Here is a 15,634-nt window from a genome sequence, read left to right as displayed (position 1 = left end):
AAGGTGCTAGACACTGAATCTCCCAATAGGATTGGGACACAAGTCCTGTCTTTCAAAATAAAATGCTTGTCAAGCAGGTAGTTTGTAGAGCCAAACTGCCTGGGTTCCAATCCTAGCTCTGTCCGCCCATCCTGTTGCTAGTTGTATGAACTTGAACAAATTATTCAACCTCTCTGGGGCTCAGTTTCCTCATTTGAAAAATGGGGATTCAAAAATTGTACCTAGTTTCGAGGGTGGCTGTGAGGGCTAAGTGAGATCATGGACATAAAGCTCTTGGAATGTTGCCTGGTCACTGATAAGCCCTCAGTGAAGGCTGGCAATGATTACCGTTCATTATTCAAAGAACTATAGTCCAATACAATATAAGTGTGTCAAAAGAAGTATGATCAAAGGGCCATGGGGCACAGCAGAGGGAACAGCAATTCTACACTGGGTGGATAGTCAGGGAGCAGAACCCTTTTTATGTGGGATTGCAATCTGGAGCCTAGATCTAGATGTGGTCTATAAAATACATTTGGGGGCTACTGTTGTGTTGTAAAGATTTCGAAATTCAACACCTTTAGGCAGGCAGCCACCCCTGCCACTCCTTAATGGACCAAACTGGTTTGTTAGGGACATTAATGTTGCTTGAGTTCTGTGCCCCACAGTGGAAGGTGACCTTTGACCTGGAACTTAAAGGTTGGCTTTGAATTAGCCAGACAGAGAGCAAAAGGTGATTGGTGTAACTCTTTCTCATGCTTTCCTTTTAATATTAGTTCTTCTATAATCAATATGTCACACAGGCATGTGGTAAAACATTCCTACAAGGAGCAGGCATCCCATTTCTTCCTCATCAGTTACTATGAGTGGAAAAGCACGTGACCCAAAGTGCTTTTTTCTATTCACCGACTCAATAACGACAATCAACACTGAAGACACCTGTGACCAAATGTTGGGGGGTTTCTCTCCACACCCCCAACAAGCAGCCAGTTCTGCAGTGGCCACAGGTGGGAGCCCTCCAATTCAGTTTCAGCACTGTCTACTTGGAAACAGCGTCAGATCCCACAGAGTGAGGGGCTGGATTCCGCAAGACTGTCTCCCTTTCAGACACCAGTCACAAGTCTGGGCCTCTGGAACTTCTGGCTGACTGGCTTCAAGCTGGGGTTCCCAAGAACTCCTCTTTGGGTTTGATTAATTCACTAGAGCAGTGAATAGGACTTACAGGACTCAGGGAAACATGTAAGTTTATCAGTTTATTATAAAGGATATTACAAAGGATACAGACGCATGGAGCTAGGTATGGGGAAAGGGGAAGCGAGCTTCCATGCCCTCCCTGGGGCATCCTCCAGGAACCTCCATGCACTCATTTGTCTGGAAGCTCTCTGAACCCTGTCCTTTTGGGTTTTTGTGGAAACTTCATTACTTAGGCATAATTGATTAAACCGTTGGTCAATGGTGATCAACTCAACCTTCAGCCCTTCTCCCCTTCCAGAGGTTGGGGGCTGAAAGTCCCAACTGTTTAATCCTGCCGGGGTCTGGTGACCAGTCTCATCCTGAAGCTACCTACAGGATGCTAACCCTCAGTCAGCTCATTAGCATACAAAAGGACAACACTTTTGAAATGGTAAGGGTTTTAGGAGTTGTATGTCAGGAAGCAGGTTGAAGACCAAATATGTATTTCACAATATCACAGTTCCAGTTGGAATTTCATAGCATTCCAGAGACCTGTCTTCTATGAATATCCAAACATTTAAATGTAGATTTAATCTCCTTTTCATTTTTCACATGGGAAGAATTTTGAAATATTTTAAATAAAGAATGAAAACAAAATGAAAAACACACTAAAAAGCAGGGCTCAGAACAAGTGGTTTTGTTTTTATTTTCATTTTTATCACAGAATTTTCTTAAACATGCCCAAGAACAGAGTGACTGGTACAATGAACATCTACATACTCATCACTCAGCACCCCAAAAGTCGTCCAATTTTGCACATCTTATTTAATTTGCCATGTACTTTCTTTGACTTTGCTTGTTTTGGGGGGTCCTGTAGTATTTTGAAGATCTTGCCATTTTTACTTAAATATATATCGTGATTATTATGCGTATAGATTTGCCTCATTAGTTTAGAGACATCGAATTTCCATTATATGGATATTCCATATTTTAATCAGTCTCCCCTTGATCAGCATTTAGATTGTTTCCAGATTCTTGACATTATAAGCCATGTCACCAGGTACATTCAGTTTTACACCATTATATTACCCATTTTTTTTTTTGAGACGGAGTCTCGCTTTGTCATCCAGGCTGGAATGCAGTGGCGCAATCTCGGCTCACCACAACCTCTGCCTCCCGGGTTCAAGCGATTCTCCTGCCTCAGCCTCCCAAGTAGCTGGGACTACAGGTGACCACCACCATGCCTGGCTAATTTTTGTATTTTTAGTAGAGATGGGGTTTCACCATGTTAGCCAGGAAGGTCTCAATCTCCTGACTTCATGATCCACCCACCTAGGCCTCCTAAAGTGTTGGGATTACAGGTGTGAGCCACCGCACCCAGCCTATGCCATTATATTACTATTAGAGGTGCCCATTCTCCTGCCTGGGCTGTCAGCCATCTGGTAGAATTAGCATTTCTCACCAATACCTACAAGTTCTAGTAAAGGCTCATATAATCCATTTTCATTCATTTTGATAGATTTAAATGGTTGTGTTCTTGTCTTTAATTCAGAAAATGTTTATTGAGCATATACTATAAGCTGGATATCCCTGTAGGCTCTGGAGATGTGAGAGTGACTGGGATATAAACTGTGTTCAAGGAACACATAGTTCAGTGGAGAAAAGATTGTATTGCATTTTGCCTCTTTTCCTCCTTTACATGTGTTGTATCAGCTAGGATTAAATTTAGTTGTGAGTGGCACAAAATGCAATAGCTGCCTTAAACCAGTTCACTGCAAGAGTTCACTACAAAAATCCTCAATCACTTTAGCTACTTTTGGAGTTTGCAAATATTCAATATATTCTTTTGAAAACTGGCCAATAAAGGAGAAAATACGCAACATTTGTGTTGCCTTTCTCATAAACTGAAATGAAATCAAACAGTTGATGAGAAGTGTCTCCTTTAGAAGTATTCCAAATAAAAAACAAAAAAGAAATGATAGCTTGAGAATATTACCAGTCTGCAACTGTTAATAAAATAGTGTTTCTAGTCAATAAATCATTAATAGCTGCTAACACCGCAAAAGGAGAGACAGCCCTGGATTCTGTACCTCCAAATATTTACACCATCATTTATGAAAAGCAAACCTAGAGTTGGTCACGGCTCTAGACATGACAGCTGCTTTATAGGGGGACAGAGACACTTGCTAAAGGACACTATGAAGATGTAATCAGTGCAATACAGACCATGGGAAAATCAGTTCCTTCTACAGATAAGGACACAGTATCAGAGAGCGAGGGGCGAACTGTACAGGCAAAGAGACTTAAGAAGTTTATAGACCAATTTGCATCGAAGTTTGGTTTATCAAGACCTCTCGTGGCCTTTGTGTTCCTCACAGCATCCTCTGTGCTTTGGCTTCCATGGTCAATTGCCTGTTCTTTTCCTTCTCCTTTTGCATTCCTGAGAGATAATTGGATTGGCCCTGGTCCTCTTTTTGTTCTAGGCTATAGGTCAGAGGTCGGCCGGTGGACTGCCTGATTTGATCATATGTCCTCCTTTGACTTACTCAGCTGGAGGTAAAGGGCCAACAGGACTTCATGAGGAAGGAGTGATGTGTGCAGCTGCTCAACACCCTGAAAGGCAATTTGGGGACCAAGAAGGAGAGTTAATAAACTGACCTAACACATTGAGTTCTTTCTGTGATTTTTTTGTTCATATACAGCTTGAGCGTGGAGGCCAAAGGGATACACCTGAGCCCATTTGGCCAGTGATTTGGGGTTGTGGGGCAAGAGGAAGAGCAGCCCATGTGAGCTGGGGAGGGGTGGGGGCTCTGGGCAGGCTTACCATGGATTTCAGGGGGATTCTCAGGTGGGGAGAGCTGCCTGGTGGCCCCTTCTTAGCGGTGTATGTTCTGGAGTTCGCACTTTGATTCTTCTACTTGGGAACTGTGTATCCATGGGCAACTTACTGGACTGTGTGCCTTAGTTTCATCACTTTGTAAAATGGGGATTAGAGTAGTGGAACCTGCCTTGTAGGTATTCCTGGGAGTTTTGAGCTGGAGTAAGTTAGCGTGTGAACAGTTGTGAGCAGTACCTGGCACAGGGCATGTGCATGGGTGACCTGGAGCTGACTCTGGAACCCCAGTTTTTAAATTCTTTTTTTTTTTTTTTTTTTTTGAGATGGAGTCTCGCTCTGCCGCCCAGGCTGGAGTGCAGTGGCGCAATCTCGGCTCACTGTAAGCTTTGCCTCCCGGGTTCACACCATTCTCCTGCCTCAGCCTCCCGAGTAGCTGGGACTACAGGCGCCTGCCACCACGCCCAGCTAATTTTTTTGTATTTTTTTAGTAAAGACGGGGTTTCACCGTGTTAACCAGGATGGTCTCGATCTCCTGACCTTGTGGTCCACCCACCTTGGCCTCCCAAAGTGCTGGGATTACAAGCGTGAGCCACTGCGCCCGGCCTAAATTCATTCTGCCTTGAATGAAGGGGCTGGCCGCGCTTAGTACCTGCCTGTGGGGAGGTTACCAGGCAGCCCAGTGCTGAGGCCAGCAAGGGACACTGAGGGACCCCAGAAGCACCGAGGTCAAGTCCTGGAGTCCCATGGGGCATCTCTGGGGTGGTCAGCACTGGGGTCACATTGCACGTTTGCTCAGCTTGCCCCTTCTCAGTGCCAATAGAAGCCCATGGTGAGCCCAGATACAGGGCCTGCTGACTCGCGGGGAATTTGCTGCCCACAGAGGAGGGAAAAATGCACCTCCCCAAAGTCAACAATCAAAGGCCAGGCAAGCCCTGTGGGAGGAAAATAACTCGGGCTACAGATTTTCTTTTCTGGGCTTGGAGTCTTGCCATGGACAACACAGAAACAGACATGATTAGCATCATGGCTTCCTGAAACACCATCTGTGCACACTAGCAGGTGGTGGGCTGATGTCACTCTCAAATGGCTCTTTCTGGAGTCTGAGGGTCTGACTCCCTGCTGGGCCCTGGCCCATGGCACATCAGTGCTAGGTATCAGCAGCTCAGAGAGTCACTTCAAGCTGCAGAAGACTTCTGGGGTGAGTCTTTGGAGGTTCTTGTGGAACCACAGGGGAGGTCCCCTGCTCATCCGCTACACTTCACACCTGGCCTGTGCACTCAATTATGTCCATCGTGACTTGCTGGGAGAGACATCAGAACCTTGTCAGACTGGACCACCCCAGCTCCCTCCTCATCCCTCTCACCTGTGCATTCCCTGTAGTATTTCCAGACGCCCAGGCCGCCCCGCACCTCCGTGACTTTGCTCAGATCTTTCCCTTGTTTACAGCTTGCTTGAAGAACTGAATGGAGGGCTCAGGGCTCACGGACACTGAGCCACAAAAGAGGGGCCCATGGAGAGGTTGAAGGCACGGCTCCGCTGACAAGGGAGCTCCAGAGCGAGAATGAATTCAGAGAGTTTAGGGCTGGACTTGAAGAGGAACTAGAGCCTGGAGAGAGGGGAGGATAGAGAAAGGCTTTTTGAGAACCGCAGCAATGAGGGCTCTGCGTGAGGCTCTAGGTGCTGGCTCATGGGCAGCAAGTAGAGGTAGGTTTTTGTTGGGGAACCACTTGATGTATGTTTTCTTACAACTAAATAATAAAACTGAAGCTGAACACAGGTATTTTCTGCCTGGTCTTTTTCTAGAATGCACCTCTCTCTGCAGATTATAGAGAACTATGAAGAAAGGGAGATCATGGGAAAGATATGATTGAGTCAGTAGGATTTGGAGAAGGCGCAAGAGCTTGCTGTGGTTGCAGAGAGGTGAGGGGACTTTACACTCCTGGCTGGACAGGTTGAGCTCTGGGATTAGAGAGGTGGTGGGGCAGTGGAGAGGAACAGACACAGGGAGAGACATTGCAAAGGACTGTCAACAGGGTTTGATGATAACACAGGGAGAGCAAGTCCAGCCTGTCTCCTGGGTACTGCCCCGAGTTAACGACCGCAATTAAACTGTCAGACTTTACAGCCTGCCCTGCACCGTGTCCTCCTGGCATCTTGGGGACTTTTTCACGGGGTCACAGGGGAGGTTAGAAGCTTCTCACTCTCTCCATTGCCAAGCACGGGCCGGTCAATGGAGTCGGGGAGAAGGAGGCTAATTCTCAACAGCCTGTTAGTGACAATCATTCTCTCTGCAGCTTATGTAAAGCGCATTTTATTTCAGAAGGAGACTGGGAGCTTGTTAGAAAGGCAAGTTCTTGGGCCTCACCCCACATCTACTGAATCAGAGACCCTGGGAGTGGGACGCAGCAATCTGTCTTAACAGACCTTCTAGGAGATTCTGGCGCTAAAGAAGGAGACCACAGGTCTCGTCTATCTCTGTAGTGGGCCATGTCTGGCCCAGAGTAACTGCTTGTTGAAATGATCAGAGATCTCAAACGAGGTCATGCATGTTGGGGTGTGTGTGTGTGCGTGTGTATGTGTTGTGTATCTTTCTGTGTGTGTGTCTGGTCTAGGGTTCGGCACATAGTAGGTGTTCACTCTTGGGGGTGGGAATAATCACTCCAACGTCCATGTTTGAAGACTGCATTGCTGGTGCCCACTGAGCCTGCAGAGGAGGAAGAGAAGAGGGCAGAAGATTCAGGAGGGGATGCATGACAACTTCTGATGTCACAGTGCCCCCTTCACTCCTGACTTCTGGCTTGTGGGTCACTTTGGTTCGGTGCAGCAAAGAGAGGGCCAAGGAGAAGTGTACAGGGGACAGCTGGAGACAAAATATAAACGCCGGGCAGGGAAACAGCCAAGATAGTGAAGGAAGGATGGGGAATCACAGAAACTTCTCAGGTAACAGTCTGGGCTGGAACACTGGGTGTCCCCAGAGAGGGAAGTTGAGGGTAAAAGTGAAAAGGCTCACACTCAACTTCCAGGAGAAGGTCAGGTCCTTCACTGAAGGATAATCCTGGCTTTAAAGGGTCCCCAGAATCCCCAGCATTACTTCCCTTCAGTGGATCCCAATCCTGGTCACCCAATCCCCTCGGGACTCTGTAAAACGTACTGATGCCCAACGCCTGCCAACAAACTTATCCCATTCCTGGGATTCTGATTTACTTTGTCTGCCGAGGGCTCGAGCTCAGGTGCGTCTATAATGACAGCCAGGTAATTCTATTGTGCACACACGGCTGACCACTCTACTTACACAAAACACACACACACACAACAAAACACACACACAAAACACACACAAGAAAACAACACACACACACAAAACAAAACATACACACACAACACAACACACACACACAACAAAACACAACACAAAACAAAACACACACACACAAAATATATCCCCCTTCCCCCCACTTCCCCTGGGGGTGATGGACCTTGGGGACGAGGGTGATGATGTTCCCACAGATGTATGACCTCTCCACAGAGCTCAGGACCAAAGGAATGTTTAGCCAGAACTGGCAAATGCCTTTTTAAAAAAAATTATTAAGCACCTATAGAAACCTATAGGGACAAAGATAGCTAAGAGGATTTTTACAAAGCAATAATAATCAAGTCACTTATTTAAAAATAATTAATCATGCTTGTAATCCCACCACTTAGGGAGGCTGAGGTGGGAGGATTGTTTGAGGCTGGGAACTCAAGACCAGCCTAGGCAACATAGCAAGACCGCATCTCTACAAAAAAAAAAAAAAAAAAAAAAAATTAGCTGGACATTGGTGTGCACCTGTAGTCCCAGCTCCTCTGGAGGCTGACGCAGGAGGGCCCCTTGAGCCCAGCTGTGTGTCTGTGTTGTGTGTGTCTGTGTGAGCCCAGGAGTTTTAGTCTGCAGTGAGCCATGATTGTGCCGCTGCACTCCAGCCCGGGTGACAGTGAGACTGTCACTATAAAAATAAAAATTAAAAAAAAGTAATTTCGAACAAGGAATAAATACACCAGTGAATGAAACAAAAAATTAGTAGGAAACCTTATGATCCATGAAGGCACCTTGGTGTAGATAGGGGTGGGGAGAAGAGAACAGAAGAGACTCGATTCTGCAGATGAGGCAGCCCTTCCCCTTCTCCCCATCCGGGTGGAGGCCGGCCCGGCGCCCAGGCTCCCACCCCAGGCAGTGTTTCTGGAGGCCTGAGCCCCAAGCCCACTGTGCTAGAAGCTCTTGCTTTACACTTGTTTGAGCTACATTGAGTCAGTATGAGAGAAGCAGATAGGTGACGCAGGGTAAGAACATGGGCAGCCGAGTCCCTGGGTTCAAATCCAGACTCTGCCACTTGTCAGTTCACCCACCAGAAGGAAGCTGACCTTCTGGGTCCTAGGTCGCAGGCTTCCTCCAGGTTTCCTGGTAGGCTCTGCCCTCCCTCCCCCTCCCTTTCCCTCCCTCCCCCTCCCTTTCCGTCTCTCCTTCAGGGATGTCTTCTAAGTGCTTACTGCTTGTGCAGGGCACAAAGAGGGTTTCCCCACCAGCTGTAGAACGCTCAGGCCCTGTAACACTTGATCTGCCCCCAGGTGTAGCAACTCCAGGATCCTCCCTTGCCCTCCTGCTGCTGCCACCCTTAGGGGTCTGGAGTCCTCATGCTGAGCACTGCGTGTCCTCCCCATGGTGGATGGCCAGGCTGCCTCCCCCTCTTCTCTGACCACAGCAAGAGCCCCTTGGCTGCCATGTTGGAAGGCGTTAGTGTGCATGTCTGTATATGTGTAGGTGTATGTGGTGTATGTGTCTCCGTGGGTGTTTGTGATGTGTCTGTGTGTTTGTGTGTTTTGTGTGTTGTGTGTGTCTTTGTGCGTGTGTGTCTGTGTGTTGTATGAATGTCTCGGTGTGTATCTCTGTGCTGGTGTGTGTGTGTCTGTGTGTTGGTGTGTGTGTGAGTGTGTATGTACCCATGTGTCTGTGTTGTGTGTATGTTGGTGTGTCTGGTGTTGGTGTGGGTCTGTGTTGTGTATGTCTGTGTTGGTATGTCTGGTGTTGATGTGTGTCTGTGTTATGTGTGTCTGTGTGTTGGTGTGTCTGGTGTTGGTGTATGTTTGTCTGTGTTGGTGTGTGTCTGTTGTGTGTGTGTGTGTTGGTTTGTGTCTGTGTTATGTGTGTCTGTGTTGGTATGTCTGGTGTTGACGTGTGTCTATGTTATGTGTCTGTGTTGGTGTATGTTTGTGTTGGTGTGTGTCTGTTGTGTGTGTGTTGGTGTGTGTTTGTATTATGTGTGTCTGTGTTGGTGTGTCTGGTGTTGGTATGTGTCTGTGTGTTGGTGTGTCTGGTGTTGGTGTGTGTTTGTGTTGGTATGTGTCTGTGTTGTGTGTGTGTTGGTGTGTGTCTATGTTGGTGTGTCTGTGTGTTGGTGTATGTCTGTGTTGTGTGTCTGTGTGTTGGTGTGTGTGCCTGTTGGTGTGTCTGTGTTGTGTGTGTCTGTGTGTTGGTGTGTCTGTGTGTTGGTGTGTGTCTGTATTGGTGTGCATCTATATTGGTGTGTATGTTGATGTGTGTCTGTGTGTTGGTGTGTGTGTGGGTGTGTGTGTTGTGTGTGTCTGTATGTTGGTGTGTATGTTGGTGTGTGTGTTTGTTGTGTGTCTGTGTGTTGGTGTGTCTGTTGGTGTGTCTGTGTGTTAGCGTGTCTGTTGGTGTGTGTGTTGTGTGTGTGTGTTGTGTGTGTCTGTGTGTTGGTGTGTGTGTTGTGTGTCTGTGTGTTGGTGTGTCTGTTGGTGTGTGTGTCTGTGTGTTGGCATATCTGTTGGTGTGTGTCTGTGTTGGGTGTGTCTGTGTGTTGGTGTGTGTGTGTTGTGTGTGTGTTGGTGTGTGTTGTGTGTGTGTGTTGTGTGTTGGTGTGTGTGTGTTGTGTGTGTGTTGGTGTGTGTGTGTTGTGTGTGTGTGTGTTGGTGTGTCTGTTGGTGTGTGTCTGTGTTGTGTGTGTCTGTGTGTTGGTGTGTGTGTGTTGTGTGTGTCTGTGTGTTGGTGTGTCTGTTGGTGTGTGTGTCTGTGTGTTGGCGTATCTGTTGGTGTGTGTCTGTGTTGAGTGTGTCTGTGTGTTGGTGTGTCTGTTGGTGTGTGTGTCTGTGTGTTGGCATATCTGTTGGTGTGTGTCTGTGTTGTGTGTGTCTGTGTGTTGGCGTGTGTGTGTTGTGTGTGTCTGTGTGTTGGTGTGTCTGTTGGTGTGTGTGTCTGTGTGTTGGCGTATCTGTTGGTGTGTGTCTGTGTTGGGTGTGTCTGTGTGTTGGTGTGTGTGTTGTGTGTGTCTGTGTGTTGGTGTGTCTGTTGGTGTGTGTGTCTGTGTGTTGGCGTATCTGTTGGTGTGTGTCTGTGTTGAGTGTGTCTGTGTGTTGGTGTGTCTGTTGGTGTGTGTGTCTGTGTGTTGGCGTATCTGTTGGTGTGTGTCTGTGTTGGGTGTGTCTGTGTGTTGGTGTGTGTGTGTGTTATACCCACTTGCACTTTCTTGAACCCCGCTTGATGTCTGTGCCTCTGTTCCCTTATCCCTGCTGGTTCCTTCCTGTGCCGGCTGTCAGCAGAGCTGTGAGTGTGGATGCCAGGCTGGAGTGAGCGAAAGAGCAATCGCTGGTGTGGGCCATTCCCTGGGGGATTTTGGCAGAGAAAAGGAGCAAAACAGAAGTAATGAAAGCTTGGGGGTCAATGGAAGAGCTTTTTAGAGGAGGGGAGACTTGGCAAGGTTTGAAAGCAGAAGGGGAAGGGTGCATGAGGAGGGACATTTGGAAAAGGGCTGGAGAGGAGAGCAGAGGGAGGCTGCCAGGGAGGTGCACCAGCAGGGATTGGGGTGAGGGCGCAGGAAAGGACACAGCAACCTCACCCCAGGACTTGTTACCCAGCTTTCAGATTGCTAATGCCCAGAACCTAGCGCTGCCACTCAGGAATCAGCTCCTAACAGGGGGTGGGAAGGGAAGAAGCAAGCTCGGTAAAGGCAGCCGCTGCTGCAGTGAGGGTGATACGTAATGCTCATGCACCCGTGCTAATCATTTCCTCCTTTGACTTGTGCCAGGGGCCAAGCCTAGTGCAGGTGCTGGCCTCTGCCGTTGATGGACTTAAGGTCTGTTTGGAGTCCGGATGCATCAGCTGTCAAACTTGAAGCCTTGCCTGGCCCAGGGGTCTCCACCTCTACCCGTTGGCATCTCCATCCCCATCCCTGGCCCTGTGCCCAAGCTCAGTGACACGTCACCAGAGAAAAATGAGGCCAGAGAGATTAATAAGTTTCCCAAGGTCACACAGTTGGTCAGAACCAAGACTCAAACCTAGCACTGCCTGATGCCAACATTCGAGGTCTGCACCTCCACGCCATACTCCTAGAGGACATTGGGTTCCTGGTCCCCGTGCTCTGTCTGACTTCTGACTCTGTTACTTGCTTGACCTTTGAATATCACTTTGCTGGCTCCTCTGCCCGCCTGACTTGGACCCTTGCTGATTTCACCCAGCTTGTGAGTCTCAGCTCAGACTTCCCCACCAGCTACTGGCCCCTGGCCAGACCCTAGCCCTGTATCTTCCCCAGGACCTTCTGGGGGCTCCCTCAGACCCCATTTCCTCAGGCCACCCACATCTCTGATGACAGGCAGGCAGGCGGGAGGATGCTCAGAAGACAGTGTTAAGGAGGAGGTACTTTAGGTTGGAATCAGCCAGCATAGCCTCTGGCACATGGCACGGTTGAGAGCCCACCGCAGAGAGGGTGGCTGGGAGCAGTTTCATGGCTCAGAGGGTGGAGCTGCATGGAATGTGCGGGGAAAGTCAACCAGGAAAGTTTGGCCAAGTTACAGTGAGTGCCTAGCTGAAACCCGACACCAAGAATTTGCAGCAGATCAGGCCTGCTGCCTGGGAAATAGTTGGCCTGCTTTGCTTTTCAGTTTTCATCCTTTATTTCTAAAATAAATGTTTATTTTACCTTTGTATTTAAGGTTTTTAGGAACATGGGAAGGAATGATTTTGTTCCGGTTTTAGACGCTTGCTTTTGGCCTCAGAGAGACACGAGCCAACTTGCTAATTACAGCCTCAAAGTCAGCGTCTGATGGTGGGGTCTTTCTTTGATAGGTGCGACTGCCTGGTGGCACGTCTCCAGGCTTTGTGCTCTCCACCCTGGCCCAGTGATCCAAGATTTCAGCCCCACTCTTAAAGACCCTAGCCCTCCCCTACCTACTTCCTCATTGTTTCCCAACACTCCTGATGTCTCCTCACCCTCAATCCAGGGCTCCTGACTGACACTGAAGAGAACGGCACACTCACACCCACACACGCATGCGTAGCCCTGCAGTCATGCTCTCGACAATCTTCATTTCCCTCCTTCTAGCAGTTTTTGTTCCATTCCTGTCCACCTCCTCCCACCCCCATCTCCTGCTCAACCATCTTAATGTCTTAATTTTTTAAAAAACAAATTTGAAATATAAAGTGCTCAAAGTGAGGCATACAGCTTACATCTTGGTGATGTGTCTAAAGTGACCTCAGTAACAAACACCCATGACAAGAAATACAACACTGCTAGCTTCTAGAAACTTCCTTCCTTCCTCCTCCCATCAATAACCCCTTTCTCTAATCCTCAGAGGTCACTACTCTCCTGAATTTATGGGAGTCACACACTTGCTTTACACTAAATGTATTTCTAAACCCTATATTTTGCCGGTTTTTTGAACTTTATGTAAATCGACTCATGTTTATTATTTTGTGCCTGGCTTCTTTAATTCAGCATTATGTTTATGTGATTCATTCATGAGGCTGCACATATGTATAGCCTGTTCCTTTTCATTGCTGTATAGTATTCTACTGAATGAATGCCCATATATATGAACAATTCTGTCTGCAGCCTCCAGCTAAGGAACCCTCTGATTCCCCATAGGACCCAGCCCCAAGGTAGGGTCCCTTCATGGTTTCACTTCTACTTTTCTTTAGAATCTTGTCTTGTCTTTTTTTTTTTTTGAGATGGAGTCTCACTCTGTAGCTGAAGTGCAGTGACATGATCTTGGCTCACTGCAAGCTCCGCCGCTTGGGTTCACGCCATTCTCCTGCCTCAGCCTCCTGAGTAGCTGGGACTACAGGCGCCTGCCACCAAGCCCGGTTAATTTTTTGTATTTTTTAGTAGAGACGGGGTTTCGCTTTTGGGGTTAGCCAGGATGGTCTCAATCTCCTGACCTCCTGACCTCCTGATCTACCCACCTCGGCCTCCGAAAGTGCTGGGATTACAGGCATGCACCCAGCCTAGAATCTTTTCTTGCTAGAGACCTCTCCCCTGACCCTTGAGCACCCTCTGTATTGGCCACCGTTTCTGCAGTTCCCTAAGTGTGCTGTGCTCACCTGTCTTTTATGCAGCCTGGCCTCCTGCTACTAATTTTTTAAGAGACTCGAATCTGCTGCTTACTTCAGTCTGACCTTCAACCAGTCTTTGTTTTATGCTTTATGCTTCAGCAATATTGAAATATATTTTAATTTTTAAGACTATATACTACTTTGTCCTTTTCCTCAAGTTTTTTTCTGTTTTTCATCCCTTATTTTTTTCAGTAATGCCTACTCATTATTCAAAATGAAACCTAGGTTCTGGCTCCTCCAAGAAGTACCTACTGATTCCTTTTATCTGTAGCCTATATTTATATATAGCCTATATTCCTATCACAGCAAATGGTACATAGCATTGCACTGAGCCATACTGATGGTGAGCTGTGGCAAGAAAATGGTCCAATTTGGTGGTTCTCAAAATGTGGTCCCTAGATGACACTAGTCTTCACCTGCAGACCTGTTAGAGAAGCAGATTCCTGGTGCTTACTCCAGGTCTTACTCCAGAATTAGAAACTCTGGGCATGAGACTCAGCAGTTTGTGTTTTAAAAGGCTCTCTAGGTGATATTGGTACTAAGGAAGCAGACCACTGGTCTCATCCATCACTGTAACTGGCAGGTCTGGTCCAGAATAAATGTTGAAATAAAATAAACTCAAATCATCTACCCCAGGAAGTCTTCCCAGCATTCCTAGGATGGGTGAGGAATTGCTCCTGTCCTCATGGCAGCCCGCATGCTGTAGTGGAACTGCAGATGCCGACTTCCTTAAGGGCAGGGATTCTGCTGCCTTTGCCTTGCTATCCCTATGCCTGGCACAGAGCTCCGTATTATAGTTTTAGGTCCTGGGATATACATGAGAGAAAAGACAGAACAATTCTTTCCTTTCATGGAATTCAAGTTCTAAGAGGGCAGGCAGAAAATAAATGGTAAACAAATGTAAACTAATTTCAGATAGCAGTAAGTGCTGTCAGGGAAACAGAACAAGGTGACGTGATAGAGTTGGACTGAGTGGCTAGTTTAGAGTAGGAAGTTAGAAAAAGCCTTTCTGAGAAGGCAACACTGAGCTAAGATTTAAATGATCAAATGCCAGCCATGTAAAAATCTGTGAAAGTCAATATGGAGGGAGGAAATGGTTGGAGTTTGGTGAGTTTGAGGACCGAGAGGGGGGCAATGTGGCTGGAGGGTGGTTGGGGGTGGGGAAGGTGGGGGACGGAGAGAGAGAGAGAGAGAGAAACAGGGAGACCTAAGAGGTGGACAGAGGCAGCCATGGAAGGAGTTTGGATTTCATCCCAAGGGCTCTGGGGGAACCCCTGGAAAGGGATGTTTGTGTTGGGGAGTGGTGTGTGCTGGTGCAGGTTTTAGAAAGATCACTCGGGCTGCTGTGTGGATAAAACAAATTATACAGGGGCAAGAGTGGGAGCAGGGAGGCCAGTTTGGAGGCTGTGGGGGCAACCAGGTGGATATGGGGGCAGCACAGGGGCAACATGTTTGATCACGTGGAATTCTGCTTCCACTGTATTAGATGTATGGCTTTCAGGAAGTCACTGAACATTTATGTACCTCAATTTTACCCTCTGTAGGAGGGAATAATCCAGCACTTAATGCACAGATTTGCTGGGAAGGCTCAATGAGTTAATAAATATAAAACATAAACACCTATGGTGTGAATTATTTTTGTATTATTATTATTAGCAGCAGTAGTAGTTGTCATAATTGTAGAATAAAGAGAACGAAGGATTTAGGATATTCACAGGTTGCGTTGACATGACTTGCTGGTAAATTGGATTTTGAAGATGAGAGGAAGAGGAAAAGAGGATTCCTAGTTTTTTGGCAACAGGTTCATTAGGGGTGCTGGTTAACAAACTGGAGGAAGGCCAGTGGGGAAGCAGGTTTTTGAATGTGGTGGGAGAGAGAGAGGTGTCAGGAGCTGTTGGAATGAGGTAGGTTGAGGTACCTATAAAACATCTGTGAGGAGATGTCTGGCAGGGATTGGATATAAGAGCCTGCAGTTCAGGGAAGAGCCCATGGCTAGAGACACACGTTTGGGAGTTGGGGCACTGTGATGAGTTTGCAGATGGAGACGTGAAGGGTGCTGGGGCAGGGGCTCCTTCACCCTAAGTGGAGCAGAGGAGCAGGGGCCAGCATGGGGCCTGAGAAGAGAGGCCTGTGAGGTGCTAGGACTCAGGAGAAAGGGGCCTGCTGGCTCCCTTGCCAACAGGTCAGATGAGATAAGCAGAAGAGGAAAAGGAGATCATTCCGTTTGGCAGCACGGAAGTCATCTGCCGAGTGAATGAATGGAATTC

At 47.6% G+C, this 15,634-nt stretch overlaps 1 long non-coding RNA gene across 1 annotated transcript in view; it reads left to right on the top strand.

Moving 5' to 3' along the window:
• LOC119620235 (uncharacterized) overlaps positions 1-3,820 on the top strand; it is a 36,756-nt gene extending 32,936 nt beyond the window's left edge. Inside the window, exon 2 of the long non-coding RNA XR_005236707.2 lies at positions 3,636-3,820. This is a non-coding gene — a long non-coding RNA (uncharacterized lncRNA). The remainder of the gene's footprint in view (positions 1-3,635) is intronic.
• The last annotated feature ends 11,814 nt before the right edge of the window (positions 3,821-15,634 follow it).

This window comes from Chlorocebus sabaeus, chromosome 16 (assembly GCF_047675955.1).
Source record: "Chlorocebus sabaeus isolate Y175 chromosome 16, mChlSab1.0.hap1, whole genome shotgun sequence".
Lineage (NCBI taxonomy): Eukaryota > Metazoa > Chordata > Mammalia > Primates > Cercopithecidae > Chlorocebus > Chlorocebus sabaeus.
The sequence above is the reverse complement of the archived record's forward strand: the minus strand, read 5'-3'. Positions and strand labels throughout refer to the sequence as shown.